This window comes from Gossypium arboreum, chromosome 8, assembly GCF_025698485.1.
Source record: "Gossypium arboreum isolate Shixiya-1 chromosome 8, ASM2569848v2, whole genome shotgun sequence".
In the NCBI taxonomy this organism is placed as follows: domain Eukaryota; kingdom Viridiplantae; phylum Streptophyta; class Magnoliopsida; order Malvales; family Malvaceae; genus Gossypium; species Gossypium arboreum.
The window spans coordinates 60409527-60415290 of NC_069077.1; the positions used below are offsets into that span (position 1 = coordinate 60409527).

Below are 5764 nucleotides of genomic sequence, written 5' to 3' on the forward strand. Positions count from 1 at the left end.
CAACTTGGTGAGCTGTCCAATCTGAGTTTCGAGCCCCTGGATTGATGCTTGTTGATTTTTTAGTGTCATCTCGGAATTCTGAAAATGAGTCTCTGACACCAAGATGAATTTGGTTAGCATCTCCTCAAGGTTCGACTTTTTCTCCTGTTGGTATGGTGGTTGCTGAAAGCCTAGAGGGGGTGGTGGTTTCTGATTTCCTTGGCCTCTCCATAAGAAATTTGGGTGATTCCTCTAACCTGCATTGTAAGTATTGCTATAAGGATTATTTTGAGATCGAGGATTATTACCCATGTAATTTAACTACTCGTTCTCCATGTTGTGGCCATAAGGTAGGTATTCTGAATTGCTCGATCCACCTCCATTTGCTTCGCACTGCATTACTGGGTGAACCTGTGAAGAACTAAGAAAACCATCAATTTTCTTATTCAAGAGTTCTACCTGATTAGAGAGCATGGTGACCGAATCGATGTTATAAACACCGGCTGTTTTCGTTGGCTTTGACCTCATGACTTGCCACTGATAGTTATTCAGTGACATCTCCCCTATAAATTCATAGGCATCTTCAGGTGTTTTATTATTGATGGTTCCGCCAGCAGCTGCGTCAACCATTTGTCGAGTAGAAGGATTCAGGCCATTATGAAAAGTTTGAACCTGTAGCCAGAGTGGTAACCCATGGTGAGGGCATTGTCTTAAGAGATCCTTGTATCTCTCCCATGCATCGTAGAGTGTCTCTAAATTCATCTGCACAAAAGAAAAGATATCAATACGTAATTTGGCTGTTTTAGCTGGCGAAAAATATTTTAATAAGAACCTTTCAGTTATTTGTTCCCAAGTAGTAATTGACCCTCATGGTAACGAGTTCAACCACTGTTTAGCTTTGTTTCTCAACGAAAAGGGAAACAATCGGAGACGTATAGCATCATCAGAAACGCCATTGATTTTAAATGTATCACAGAATTCCAGGAAATTTGCCAAATAAGCACTTGGATCCTCATCCTGCAAACCATCAAACTGAACAAACTATTGTATCATTTGAATTGTGTTAGGTTTTAGTTCAAAATTATTTGCAGCTACAGCAGGTCTAACTATGCTTGATTCAGTTCCTATTAAAGAAAGTTTACCATAATCATTCATAGTGCGCGGAGCAGGATTCTGATTTACTGGATTAACAGCAATCGCAGGAGGTATCAGGTTTTTCTGAGTTTCAGCCATCTCCTTGGTTGTGGTTTAAATATTTTCCTCTTTCTCGTTCTCTGTGTATCTTAAGCTTCGCCTTATTTCTCTTTGGTTTCTGCGAACTATACGATCGATCTCACTATCAAAAAGTAATGGTCCTGACGAGTTTTTTCTAGTCATAAATATAAGAACCTGCCAGAAAAAGGGAAAAAGAAGAATTAGTAATAACAATTAGAATAAAATTTAAATTACAGTAAAAATAAATGACTAAAGTAATAAAAATCGAGTGTTCCTAATATCTTAGTTCCCCAACAACAGGGCCAAAAACTTGGTACGTGATATTCGTGACAGGTTTTAAATATTTATAATGAATCGTTCTTGAAACTAACTATTATCACGATGTAGGCAAGTGTACCTATCAAACAGTAGTATAGTTTTAGCAAGACCGAATTGTCGAACCCAAAGGAACTAAAAGTACTAGTAATGACTATCTTTTTATTATCTAGCCTAAGAATAAGGGGGTTTGTTTTAACTCACTAATTAACTAAACTAAGAATTCACAAAAAATAGAACTGGGGGATTACTTTTGGAAAACGATTGAATTAAGACAAAACCTAAGGAAGAATCCACCTAGACTGTACTTGTTATTCTGACTCTAAATCGGATGATTTATTCATTTAACTTGTTCCGTGGAGATCCCTAAGTTATGTTATTATCCCTATTCAAGACGAATAACGTCTAATCCCTAGATTGAATAATTGAGACTTTTCTCTAATTAACACCCTAGGGTTGAATTAACTTAATTTATGGATCCCCTTATTAGGTTTCACCCTAATCCAGCAAAATCTTGTCACCCTATCTCTAGGCATGCAATCAACTCCGCTTAGTTATGACAATTGTACTCTTAGACAGGGTCTATTCCTTCTCTAAAATAAAAGTTTAACTTGAATCAATATCCTAGAATATCAAAACAAGAATTAAGAACACATAATTAAGAACAAGTCAAATATTTATCATACAATTCAGAAAATAATAACAAGATTCGTCTTAGGTTTTATTCCCCCTAGGTATTTAGGGGATTTAGTTCATAACTAAAAAGGAAAACATCTCAGAAGAATAATGAATACAAAACATAAAGAAAACCCAAAACTCCTGAAGGGAAATTGAGGGGAGATCTTCAGTCTTGATGATGAATCCGGCTTCTGAGATGGATCAATCGGCTTTCTTCGAGTAATTCCTTCCTTCCTCTCTGTGCCTCCCTGTGCCTCTTCCTTTAGGGTGTATTTATAGGCTTTAGAATGCCTAAAAGCCCGCAAAATTAGCCTTTTCCGAATTGAACTAAACTTGGGCTCGGCAGGGACACGCCCGTGTGCGATTACTTCAGGCCGTGCTCGAGTCTGTTAGAATGGCACGGCCGTGTGTTCTACCCGTGTGAGTCGTTCTTCAATTCTGTCAAATTGACACGGCCGTGTGGCCTGCCCGTATGGGAAAGTCCAGGCCGTGTTGATTTTGTACGTTGGCCCATTTTCTCTGTTTTTGGCCCGTTTCTCGTTCCTTTCGCTCTTCTATGCTCACCTAAGTATAAAACATGAAATTAAGGCATTAGGAGCATCGAATTCACCAATTCTATGGAAAAATCATCCATAAAATGTGTTAAGCATGGGGTAAAAATATGTATAAATTAGAGTTTATCAAAACACCAAAAATAATATTAAAATAATTTTATGACTTCGAATTTTTGGTTCCAAAACCACTATTCCGATTTAGCTAAAACCAGGTTGTTACAACTCTTCCCCCCTTAGGGATTTTCGTCCCCGAAAATCTTACCCGCGAATAGGTTTGGATATTGCTTTCTTATAACATCCTCGGGTTCCCACATAGCTTCTTCAACCCTGTTTCGATGCCATAAGACTTTCACTAATGCAATTTTCTTATTTATCAATTTTTTGATCTCACGAGCTAGAATTTGGATCGTTTTTTTTTACTGTACGACAAATCTGACTGAATCTCAACTTCGGTCAGAGAAATAACATGCGAACGATCAGATCTGTATCGTCGAAGCATCGATACATGAAACACATTATGAATCTTTTCTAACTCAGATGGCAATGATAACCGATAAGGAACTAGTCCAACTCGCTCAATAATCTTATACGGCCCAATGAATCGTGAACTTAACTTGCCTTTACGACCGAACCGAAGTTTTTTCTTCCACGGAGATACTTTCAAAAACACTTTATCCCCAATCTGAACTCAAAATCTTTTCTTTTCAAGTTTGCATATGATTTTTTACAATCTGATTCTGTTTTCATGCTTTTACGAATCACTTTTACTTTTTGTTCAGTCTCTTTGTTCAAATCGACCCTGTGTATCTTATTCTCAGTGAGCTCAGCACAATACAAAGGTGTTCGGCAGTTGCGATCGTATAAAGCTTCGTACGGTGCCATTTTTATACTCGATTGAAAGCTATTATTATATGCAAATTCAATCAAAGGTAAGTATCATTCCCACGTACCTTCAAACTCAAGAATGCAACATCTCAACATATCCTCAAGTATCTGAATAACCCGCTCGGATTGACCATCCATCTGTGGATGAAAAGCAGTACTAAAGTGTAGTTCGTACCCAGTGTATCTTGCAATTTCTTCCAGAAACGTGATGTGAATCTCAGATCTCTATCCAAAACAATAGAAATAGGTACTCCGTGTAATTTCATAACTTGAGAGATGTACAACTCAACAAGCTTATCAAGTGAAAAATCTGTGTATTGGAATGAAATGAGTTGATTTATTCAGTCTATCAACAACTACCTATATGGGATCTTTCTTACTCGGTGACAGAGGCAAACCCAAAATAAAATCCATCATGATTTTGTCCTATTTCCACTCGAGAATCATAATCGGCTGAAGTAGCCCAGACGGTACCTGATGCTCAGGTTTGACTTGTTGACAGATTTAAATATTTCGAAATGAATTCAAAGATATCACGCTTCATACCAGACCACCAATAAAGCTATTTCAGGTCGTTATACATTTTCGTACTTCTCGGAGGAACAGACAAATAACTACTATGTGCTTCATTAAAAATCATTTGAATCAACTCTAAATTTCTCGGAACACATATTCGGCCTCTGAATCTTAAACAATCATCAGCATCAACTCGAAACTCTGAATCAGAATTCAAATCACATTGAGCTCATTTAGCTAACAATTGATTATCAGCTTTCTGAGCTTCACAAATCTGTTGTAAAAACAACGATCTAACTTTCAACTCAACTACAATCAAGCCGTCATTAGAAAGAGTCATATGAGTATTCATCGTATGAAGTGCAAACAAATATTTCCGACTCAAAGCGTCAGCCACAACATTAGCCTTTCCTGGATGGTAGTCAATCACTAACTCGTAATCTTTCAACAATTCCAACGATCTTCGTTGTCACAAATTCAGATCTTTCTGAGTCATTAAGTATTTTAAGCTCTTGTGATCAGAATAAACATGACATTTCTCACCGAACAGATAGTGGCGCCAAATCTTCAATGCGAACACAATAGCCGCTAACTCTAAATCATGCTTCGGGTAATTCTTTTCATGAGGCTTCAATTGTCTCGAGGCATAAGCTATGACTTTGCCTTCCTACATCAAAACACAGTCTAGACCATTCAATGATGCATTACTATAAATTACAAATTCTTTACTCGATTTTGGTTGAACTAACACTGGAGCTTCAGTTAATAAGGCTTTCAACTTATCAAAACTTTTCTGGCACTTTTTTGGCCACTCGAACTTAACAACTTTCTGAAGTAATCTCGTCAACAAAGTTGCAATCATTGAGAAACCTTTCACAAATCATTTGTAATAACCAGCAAGTCGCAGAAAACTTCAGACTTTGGAAACAATTCTAGGAGGCTTACAATCTAATATTGCTGAAATTTTACTCGGATCTACTCAAATACCCGATGCTGACACAATATGCCCCAAAAAACTGACTTCGTGCAACTAGAATTTGCATTTACTAAACTTTGCAAATAATTTCTTATCTCACAAAGAGTGTAACACTACTCTCAGATGTTTAACATGTTCGGATTCATCCTGGGAATAAATCAAGATGTCATCTATAAACACAACAACAAATCTATCCAAATACGGTCTGAAAATCCGATTCATTAAATCCATAAAAACGGCAGGTGCATTCGTTAGTTCGAAAGGCATAACTAAAAACTCATAATGTCCATACCTCGTTTGAAAAGTAGTTTTTGGCACGTCAGAGTCTTTAACTCACAACTTATAGTAACCTAATCTCAGATCTATCTTTGAAAACATGTAGCCCCTTTTAATTGATCAAAAAAATCATCAATTCGCGGTAATGGATATTTGTTCTTGATCATCACTTTATTAAGTTGTCGATAATCGATACACATTCTTATAGTTTTGTCTTTCTTATTCACAAACAAAACTGGTGCACCCCATGACGAGAAGCTCGGTTGTGCAAGTCTTCTATCCATCAACTCTTGCAACTAAGATTTCAATTCTTTTAATTCTGTTGGAGCCATTCTGTACAGAGCTATTGATATAGGAGTTGTTTCTAGAA

General features: G+C 37.0%; 1 non-coding gene across 1 annotated transcript; it reads left to right on the top strand.

The window, feature by feature from the left end:
* Positions 1–667: 667 nt before the first annotated feature.
* LOC128280170 (small nucleolar RNA R71) lies at positions 668–774 on the top strand. Its single transcript, XR_008270350.1, has one exon. It is a non-coding gene; the product is annotated as a small nucleolar RNA R71 (small nucleolar RNA).
* Positions 775–5764: the final 4990 nt, after the last annotated feature.